Genomic DNA, 9228 nt, shown 5'->3' on the forward strand with positions numbered 1-9228 from the left:
AAAAAAAAAAAAAAAAAGAAGGAAAAGTCACATTCTCAGCATTTCCTGCGAAATTGCAGCTCCTTTCCTTCCCTGTGGTCTGTGAGGATGTGGGATGTGCTCCAGGGAGGAACCATCTGGATGCCAGCCATGGCATCATGGGCAGCTGGTGCTGAGCAGGGTGGTGGGGACRCAGTGCAGGTGGCACTGGGCACACTGGGAGGGTGGGACACTCCCAGGACCCACGGTGGCCCCGTCCCCAGCAGTGGGACCTCCCAGTCTGAGCCAGGTTGGTTTTCAGCAGAAGCCCAGGGAAGCTGGGAGTGTCTGAGGCCAGGCTGGACACTGGGGCTTGGAGCCACCTGGGATGGTGGAAAGTGTCCCTGGGAATGAGAGGGGGTGAGATGGGATGAGCTTTAATGTCCCTTCCAACCCATCCCATCCCATGATCTCATGACTCCATGATCCCATGATTCCTTGTCTGCACTATCCCATGACCCCACAATCCCATGACCCCATGATCCTGTGACCCCATGATTCCATGATTCCATTATTTCATGACCCCACAATCCCATGATCCTATGATCCCATAACCCCATGATCCCCATGATCCCAAATGATCCCCCAATCCATTATTCCATGATTCCATGATCCCCCAATCCTGTTATTCCATGATTCCATGATTCCCCAATCCCGTTATTCCATGATTCCCCAATCCCATGATTCCATACTACATTGTCCCAGAAGTTGCTGCCCATCCTTTTCCCAGCCATCGGACCCAGCTCCTACAAGCTTGGCCACCACTGGATCAGCCATTTCGCCATTCCAAGCAATGGGAAGTTTTGGAGACCCCTTCCAGTCAGCTCTGGAGCACTTCAGGAGGATTTCCAGCATCTGGGATCTTGTGCTCTGAGGGAAACATTGGTCAGTGATGGATTAATGGCCATCTCTGATGCTGTGGGTCAGTTTGGGGCTCTCTCCCACCCCGGGGCTGTTGTTTCCTTCTCTGCATCCTCTATCCATCACTTGTGAGCTCTCTGTGCCAGGGCACAGCTGATTGGCAGAGATTTCACAGAATCCCAGGGTCACTGAGGTTGGAAAAGCCCTCTGAGATCATCAATCCAACCTCTGCCCGATCCCCACTGTGTCCCCAGCCCAGAGCACTCAGTGCCACCTCCAGCCCTTCCCTGGACACCTCCAGGGATGGGCACTCCAAACCTCCCTGGGCACCCCCTGCCAAGGCCTGACCACCCTTTCCATGGGGAAATTCCTGCTGATGTCCCCCCTGCCCCTCCCCAGCCCAGCCTGAGGCCGTTCCCTCTCCTCCTGTCCCTGTTCCCTGGAGCAGAGCCCGACCCCCCCGGCTGTCCCCTCCTGTCAGGGAGTTGTGCAGAGACACAAGGTCCCTCCTGATCCCCCTTTCCTCCAGGCTGAGCCCCTTTCCCAGCTCCCTCAGCCACTCCTGGGGCTCCAGACCCTTCCCCAGTTCTGTTCYCTGCCATGGACACGCTCCAGCCCCTCAGGGTCCCTCTGGCCATGGGGGCCCAGGACTGGACACAGCCCTCGAGATCCCTCAGCAGGGCCAGCACAGGGGACAGGCCCTGCCCTTGTCCTGTGTCCACACTAATATTTGATCCATCCCAGGTGCCCTTGGCCTCCTTATCCACCTGGGCACCCCTGGGCTCATTTCTTCTCCCATCTGGTGCTGCTTTATCAGCTCAGGCAGGGCTGGAATTTTGGTGGAATAAATAAATCACCAAGGCACAGATCTTGTGAYCCCTGCCTGTSCCCTGATCCCTGAGCTGCTGGTGGGAGACTGAGCACAAAARGATGGCATTTTGGGAGTGGGATGAGGAGAGCCTGGCATATTCCCTCACCTACAGGGCAGATTCCAGCAAGTSAGAGCAGGCAGAGAGCAGCCAGCAAAACTGCTGGGAGCTGTGATTGGCTGGGATGTGATGGGATGGGACGTGATGTCCTGGAGACGGGGGGACAGTGACTCACTGCACCCTGACAGAGAGGGGGAGGGAGGGCAGATGAACTCATGCTGCCAAACAGGGGAAGGGGAATCAGATGGGTTTTACAAATATACCAGGGGAGGCTCGAGTACTGGCGAGAAAGTAGGAGCCATTAATAAATTAGGAAGAAGATTAAATTAATGATGACTCTCAAATGGCTGAAGCGCTGCAGAGCCTTCTGAAATCTGCCTTTAACTAAGAGGGAAAAAAATAAAGGAAGGAAAGAGGAGCTAAAGAGTTTTTATGGACAATAAGGAAACAAAGGAAATCTTGTCCAATTGTGGGATTTGAATGTTGAGGAAAGGCAGGTGAAGCTGAGCAGGGYTGGGGGCAGGCAGAGGGCCTGGGGTGGGACCAAGCTGCTGGAATAAAGCAGAGCCCCACAGTGGGGTTGTTTGGGTTACAGGGGAGCAGGAAATTACCCGAGGGTTTGGCAAAAGATGTCCAGCAGCCTGCAGGAGAGGACAGCCATCCCAGCAGYGAGAGCTGCCCGGCTCCATCTTCAAACCAACAGTGGAGCCGACAGCCGGGGAGATTTTGGGAAAATAAAAGATGGGGCAGCATCCCAGGGGGCTGTGGGGCAGAGGGGACCTGCACAGCACCCTCAGCCTCTGTGGGCTCCACAAGTGGGATTGCTCCAGGTCGTACCCTGGAATTCCTTCCCTCTCCCCACAAAGCCCAGGGAACTGGGGACAAGGCTCTCCCTTCCTTCTGGAGTTGTCACTGGGAGCACAGAGCCCGGTGCTGATGTTTCCAGTGGAGCCATGCTGGGTTTGTGGGGTTGGGAATGCACTGAGGGACCCAGACAGTCAGAGGAGACGGTGGAAGGTCCTCACAGGATTCAGGATAGGGACAGCAGCTGTAGGGACAGCTCTGGGATGGTTCTGGGATGGGAATGTTGAATTCCAAGGCGTCCAGACAGAATGTTTTACTGCCCAGGATGGGTGAATCACTGAATGACAGAATGTCCTGGGCTGGAAGGGACCCCCAAGGATCACTGATCCACCCCCAGCCCTGCCCAGACCCCCCAACAATCCCCCCCTGTGCATCCCTGGCAGCGCTGTCCAAACTCTCCTGGAGCTCTGGCAGCCTCGGGGCCGGGACCATTCCCTGGGGAGCCTGGGCAGTGCCAGCACCCTCTGGGCACAGAAGAACCTTTCCCTGCTCTCCAGCCTGAGCCTGGCCTGGCCCAGCTCCAGCTGTTCCCTGGCTGCTGTCCCTGTCCCAGGGAGCAGAGTTGGGAGCTGTCCCTGCGCTGCCCCTCGGGAGGAGCTGCAGCCCCCGGGGAGCTCTGCCCTCGGGCTCCTCCGTGAAAGAGCCAAGCACCCCCAGCCAAGAGCCCCCAAACCCCTGACCCAGAGCAGGAGGACAGATGCTGCTCTCCAACCTGCTTGGGCTCTGCAGGACCGGGGAAGGCTGGCTGGATCAGTCTCACATCCTCATCTCCAAGAGGACTCATCTCATTTGGCATCCTTTTTCCCCACAAATACAAGAACCATCCCTGGGTTTAGCCCAGAGTGGGSATTTTGGCCCAGATTTGGCAGAGACAGAGCCCTCCAGGAGTGAATCCCRGGCAGAGCCCAGGAGAAGCTCTCCAGTGCCAGCGGGATGTGGTCTCAAGGAGGGGATGCTGCAGCACCAGCAGGGAGAGATGATTCCAGCATATCCCACTGCTCCTCTTCCCATCCTGGTGCTCTGTTTCCTTCAGCACCCACCTGGTACAGCAGAGAAGAGGGCTCTGATGAGGCCATTGGGGACCACCCATCACATCTCTGGGTTGGCAGAGAGGCTCCTGCAGCAGAGGGGACAGCAGAGGATGTCCCCAAGCACCCCCAGGGACCCAGACATSCCAGCACATGGGGTGCCCATGCCACACACACCGGGGTTGTGCTGGCAGCAGAATTTCTGCCTGGATCCYGCCCGTGTGGGCACAGCTGGAGGCACCGCTGTCCCGAGGAGATACGGCCACGAGAGAGGAGAGACAGCAGGGAGATGCTGAGGGGCTGAAGGATGGGATTTAGGAGGCAGATTAAATGAACTCAATCTGTCCAGCTCTGCTGATCAATCACACAGGCAGGAGCCGGGTCGCTGTCTCTGGGTGCCTGGAGGGTGGGAACAGAGGGAGGAGGGAATGGCTGGCTGGAGTTGGGGTGTCAGGGGGGAGGGGGATGCCAGGGCTGCTGACTCAGCTCTTCCTGTGGTCCATGAGGGGTTTTCAGGGGCAGGGATGGGGCTGAGCCCCAACCAAACCGTGCCTGAGCAGCAGGGGAAGCTCCTGGCCCACGGCTCCATGTCATGGAGATGTGAGGGGRTGGATTTGGGGTGAGGGGATGGAGCAGGGAGAACATGGTGGGATAATGGGGCTGAGCAAGGAGAGCAGTGGGGTGAGGAGGGGGGATGGGACAGGTAAAACTGGGAAGGTTGGGCAGATAAGGACCTGCAAAGATGGGATTTTCTGGGGTGTCTATGGTGTTACAGACCCTAATTTGGCCCTGTGGTCCTGTGGGATGCTCCATCAGCTCTGCAGGGAGCTGCTCCYGGGGATCTCTGGGCAGGAGCCGTGGTGGGAGAGCCCAGCATAGGAGAAGGGTCCCTCCATGCAGAAWTCCACGCAGAGATGGGGTTATTCCATAGGGACAGAGGCCACCCCAGTCCTGTCATCATCCCAGAGTGTGGGGGAGGGCTGGGATTGGGGTCCATCCCTCCCCCCAGTGCCATCACCAGGCRCCTCTGCAGTGCCCCTGTGTCCCCTTCCCTGTCTGGAGCGCGATGGTGGCTTTAAGGTGTCCCCCCCACCAGTCTCCCCCCTCAGCCCCGCTGTTTTCCTGGGGCCTGTGGCAGAGCTGGGCCTCGTTCAGGCTCTTTATCTGTTTTCATTTGCTATGCACACCTCTGGGGCACTGCTCAGATAGCAAATAATCAAAATGACAGTCCCCAGATAAAGGCCACTTCTGCTAGCAACACACCAAGCTCTCGTGGAAAAGCACACAAATGGCAGTTTATTTTCTACCTCAGCACCTTCTGGGCCACGCAAGCTTTGGATCCCAGGGAAAATCTCCCGGTCAGCTCTTTCCCACCTGCCAAACGTGGCGCAGCGCACGGAGTTGGGAGGCAGGAGTGAATAACAGCGACTTTCATTAAGTGTCAAGTGAAAGCAGAGCCAGGCTGGAGCCTAATTCCAGTTGGGACCCGTTCAATAGCAAATTAACCTGCCAGTGATCTCCCAGTAGGCTACTGAGCCGAGCAGGAGGAATAATTTGAAACCAGGTTTGGAGAGCTAGGTAATATCTTTTTTATTAGATCAGCAGATAATTTGTAGCCAGATATTTATTCCATGAGCCTCTGTGTTCGTGAGGGGCTGCCTGCCTCTCCCTTTCCCTCCCACATCCATGAAAACCTCTTTGGATTTTCCCATCACGGAGGCAAAACCCCGAGCAGGGGGTCGAGGATGCTCTGGGAAGGGCAGGGGGGCACTTTTGGGTTCTGGTTTCTGCAGCCCCTCCCTGGCAGTGCCTGGAGGAGGGGAGACAGAGCGAGGATGGACACGGGCATGGCTGCAAAGGGTTTTTTCCCCCTTTTTTCTCCCTTTTCCCTGGATGCTGGCAGGGAGAGGCCGGGCAGGCGGGCAGTGCCGGAGCAGCATTACCTCACCAGCGCCGAGCCGCGTTGGCTGCAGCGCCCGAGGAGGAGCAGGAGGAGGAGGAGGAGGAGGAGGAGGAGGAGGATGTTATCTCCTGGCAACCCCCGCGCCTGTCACATCCATCACGGCAGCGGATGCAACGCAGGACCCGCAGCCCCGGTGCCACGGGGGTCCCGCCGAGAGAGCTCCCGTCCCGTGTGGATGTGACCCAGAGCCCTCCCAGCCCCGGCAAAGGGMTTGTCTGGGCTGTGGGTGACGGGGAAGGCAGCTCGGGGTGCACAGGGATGGGGTGAATAGGGTTGGGGTGAGCAGGGATTGAGTGGTCAGGAATGGGTCTTCTCAGCCGACACCAGGAGCGAGCGCAGGGTTGGGAATTTGGGATGCAGGGGTGACTCCTGCCCGAAACCGAGCTCCGGGGACCCAGGGGCAGAAACGCTGTGCTTGTCCCAGCCGATGGGTCAGGACACCCCCTCACCCCCAGCGAGGGGGGCTGCTATGGTGCTGAGGGTCCTTCCTGAAATTCCAGCTCCCATTTTCTCCTCCATGCTGGGATGCAGAGCCATCTGGGTTCTCTGGGCACTCCCTCCCTCCAGGGAGCCCAGCAGATCCCATCACCATGAGGAGCTGCCCCCAGTCCGGGCTGGTGGATCCTTCTGGGATCCCTCCAGGTTCCTGAGTCTTCCAGCACTGCAGATTTCCACCTCTGGCTCCCAAAAGGAGCGGGATGAGGTGAAATATTTGTGCCCTCTCTGCTGGGGGATGCAGCCATGCCTGYATCCATCCTCTGCCTTTAGCCACAGGTGCCTTCCCCAGCATCCWGCCCCAGCTCTGACCCCCTTCATTGGTGGCTGCGGGGACATCCCGGCAGGAGCAGGCAGGCTGGGGACAGGAGGCATTGAAAGCTGCAAATTGACCCGCAGCTGCCAGTCAGGGCCTCTTCTGGCCACTGGCAAGTTGCCTTCAGCCTCACACAGCCCTTAGCCAGGTCAGCAGCCTCACCCAGCAGCAGCCAGGTCAGGAACTTCCACTGGAAGGGGATGAGAATGAGGCACCAGGCAGGACTGGGRTGGACTGGAGGAGCGGCAGAGGGACGGGGAAGCAGGAACAGAGCAGATCCGAGGGGATCCGAGGAGATRTTGGCTCCTCCTGAGCTGCTGTGAGCCACGGGCTCGGTTTGCAGCCGATTCAGCACCATCCCCGCCAGGACGGGGGCTGGAGGCGCTCGGCATCCCCGGGATGCTCCTGGCAGCTCCCAGGGCGGGGATGGAGACGGAGCAGGAGCTCCTGGAGAGCAGCCACGATGGCCCGGCACTTGCTGAGCATTCGGCGCTGCCGGGCTCCCGCAGGGGTGCGGGAGAGGGGAGGGAGGGAGGGGAGGAGCGGGGGAGGGAGCGCCTGATGAGGAATCCGAGAATGGGAGGCAGACAGAAAAACTAATCGGGGATGATTGAGGGAGAGCAGGAGGATGAGTGAAAGATTGAGACAGAGTGATAAAGGATATGTCAGACGGACAGGAAAACTAATAAAGAATAATAACAGCCCCTGGCCGTGCGCAGCGCCAGCACCCGCCTGGGGCTGGGAGGGGGTGGGGGGAGCTGGGGCTGCGTGTGACACCCGCCCCGTGCCCGGGGGACACTCGGGGACATGGTGTGTGTGTGTCTGTGTGTGTGTCTGTGTGTCTGTGTGTGTCTGTGTGTGTGTGACACCAACCCCATGTCCAGGGGACACTTAGGGACACTCTGTGTGTGTGTGTGACACCAACCCCATGTCCAGGGGACACTTAGGGACACGCTCTGTGTCCCCCCAGCCATCTGGCCCCCACAGAGCAGCACAGCCTTGCCCTCACGGCCCTATTGGTCTCCCCGCAGAGGATAAAGGAGTCTGGGTGTGTGTGTGCCACCCCCAGTCCTGCTGTCCTCACGTGTGTCACTGTCCCCAGGCTGCTGTGGACACCCCCAGCCCAGCCCAGGGGAGGATGAGGTGCTGGGGAAGGTTTGCCCTCCCCGTGTCTGTCCTGCTGGGTTAGGGGTACATCCAGCTGTCCAGTCTGGGGTGCAGGACCCCACAGAGCCCATCCCATCCCATGGATCCCATCCCATGGACCCCATCCCATGGATCCCATCCAATCCCATGGATCCCATCCCATCCCATGGATCCCATCCCATGGATCCTATCCCATGGATCCCATCCAATCCCATGGACCCCATCCCATGGATCCCATCCAATCCCATGGACCCCATCCCATGGATCCCATCCCATCCCATGGATTCCATCCTATGGATCCCATCCCATCCCATGGATCCCATCCCATCCCATGGATCCCATCCCATCCCATGGATCCCATCCCATCCCATGGATCCCATCCCATGGATTCCATCCCATGGATCCCATCCCATCCCATGGATCCCATCCCATGGATCCCATCCCACCCTGGCCTCCCCTCTCCAGGTGTCCCTGGCTCTCCTGGCCTCTCTGACCCCATTACACCCCGGGATTCTTGGGTGTGGCCATGCCCTCCCTGCTCCTCCCTCTCTGCAGCATTCCCTGCACTTCCCCCCTTCCCTGACYCCATCCCTGCCCCGGGCAGGAGCGCTGTGCCCCGTGTCACCTCCTGAGCTGTCCCCAGTGGGGACACGCCGCGTTAGCTCTGGCCTCCCACTCTCTGCTGTCTCTTGCAAGGTTAAACAAGCAGAGAATTGCTCCTGGAAAAATGTCCCAAAGCTGCATCACCAATCTCCTGCCACCACTGACCCCTGGCCCTGGAAAACTCCCCGGGAGTGTCCAGCTCCACACAGGGAGAGTCTGGATGGAGCGAGGTGGGCTCTGGAGTGTGTGGGAGCTCTGTGTGTCCTCTTTTGGCTCGGAATGGTGGGATGGCTGGGATCAGTCTKGTGTCAGAGGACGGGGGTGAGGGACAGACCTCAGGCTGGCTGGTGACACATTCTGGGTCACCAGGGCTGGGGACACCCTGCCAAGGTGACCAGGACCTCTCCAGGCACCTGACAGGCTCCAGGGGTCCTCAGAAAGGGAGGGGATGGGAAGAGTTCCAGCATGAGCACCGTGCAATTTGGTGTTTCCAGGCAGGGTGAGGATCTCAGGGACCTCGCTTTTACCTGGATAGGGGGAAACCAGAASCCAAAGTCTCAGCTGGGGCTGATTTTCCATCCCATTTCTGGAATTTGGGATGTCCCCGTGTTTCCAAGGCAGTCTGAAGGTCTGGGAAGGGTCCCAGCATTTTCTCCCCGTGCAGCCAGCCCTGCCTGGTGCCTGTGCCGGAGCAGATTCCAGCATCCATYGGCCGGAGGCGGAGCCCTGGAACAGAGAGTGGAATTTGATCATCTCCTCATCTCCTGCACATTTGAGTCATGAGCATAATTCAGCAGCTTTCAGGCTGCGGGAGGCTGGGGAAAGCAGCCTCTCCTCGGCTTTTCCTGCTTGGAAATGTCAGTCCTTCTCCAGCCACCTCACCACAACAAAGATTTTGGGGTGCAGATGATGCCATCGCATTTGGGATGAGCTCGTCTGCACAGCGAGGGAGCTGTGCTGTGGCTGACCTGCCCTGGCAGCCAGAGAGGCCCTGGGAAAGGTGTC

Source organism: Malurus melanocephalus, unplaced genomic scaffold (genome assembly GCF_030028575.1).
Source record: "Malurus melanocephalus ecotype Western Australia unplaced genomic scaffold, MMel_1.1 scaffold_703, whole genome shotgun sequence".
Classification (NCBI taxonomy): domain Eukaryota; kingdom Metazoa; phylum Chordata; class Aves; order Passeriformes; family Maluridae; genus Malurus; species Malurus melanocephalus.